The sequence below is a fragment of the Euprymna scolopes genome, chromosome 20 (assembly GCF_053919585.1).
Source record: "Euprymna scolopes isolate OS-2025 chromosome 20, ASM5391958v1, whole genome shotgun sequence".
In the NCBI taxonomy this organism is placed as follows: Eukaryota; Metazoa; Mollusca; class Cephalopoda; order Sepiida; family Sepiolidae; genus Euprymna; species Euprymna scolopes.
The window spans coordinates 62,924,455-62,925,600 of record NC_136501.1 but is presented as its reverse complement, the minus strand read 5'-3'; the positions used below and the strand labels follow the sequence as shown (position 1 = coordinate 62,925,600).

Genomic DNA, 1,146 nt, shown 5'->3' with positions numbered 1-1,146 from the left:
ACTGATACTTAAGTTGTTATACGAGATGCTAAAAACAATTAATCATTATTCCTGAATAATAGATTTTACATGCTGCAAACGGCATTTTTTAACCGTTTTTTTTTTTATCAAAGATTGGTTGATTATCATTTACAATATTCATTCGTTCCAAAAATCTTACACCCAAATAAACAAACGCAAAAAACAACAATTACTGTTCTCTAACAAAATGACCAATATTACTTTAATTTTCTAATTTATATTTTTTTGTTAGGCTATTAATTGTTAACTATACTTCACTTCCAACTGACAATATCCGGGGTTTAATTCGGCACACTGCTGTCAAAGTTCTCTAGTCTAATACCCAACGCATTTCCATTAAAATCCAGCTATTTAATTTACAATAAATCCAGCTATTTATTTACAATTGAGAAAATGTCGATGCACCGTTCAGTCTTGAAATAAAAAAGTCTACACTCTGTAGGGGCAGCTGCGCGTGTAATTGTGTAGCACGGGTTGCGTAATCACTAACCATACCTCTCTTGAATCAGCACTGCTAGTGTCCAGCGGCTAGGAGAAGTCCAAAACGACTGGAAACAATACCAAGATAAGGGGAAGGCACATACAGCACCTGGAAGTCCCAAATGATCACCCATCTGGCACTGATCAGGCTCATCGTTGCTTAACTTCGGTGATCTGACGGGAACCGGTGTATCAAACGTGATTAAGCTGTACAATGAATTGAGAAAAACACACTTGGAAAGTCTCAACCTTATGTGAAAGAACCCGACTGAAAAGAAAATGGCCATCGACTTTGAACTAATGTCGCGTTTATCTGGCAAGGAAACTTAACCGGGAGTGATTACTGGTTTAATAATATTTATTAATAATAAAATGATAATATTTAACAGAAACAACGCCATAAAACTAGTTTTAATGCCTAAACAGATTTTTATCGCGTTCTTTCATATCAGCGATTTTCATAAATTACCCACAAGCAATCAACGTAAGAAACCCCCCCCCCAAGCAAAACCGGATGGAAGAAAAGCTAATATACCCTCTCTAATTCATGAATTTTCTTTAGACGTTTGTAGGAGACCGGACATACTTAAGAGAAATAAACTTTCACATTTGCAACATGTTAAGTAAATGAAAGCAAATTTTCCA

At 35.5% G+C, this 1,146-nt stretch overlaps 1 pseudogene; it reads right to left on the bottom strand.

The window, feature by feature from the left end:
* Positions 1–598: 598 nt before the first annotated feature.
* Positions 599–716, bottom strand: LOC145241921 (5S ribosomal RNA; annotated as a pseudogene).
* Positions 717–1,146: the final 430 nt, after the last annotated feature.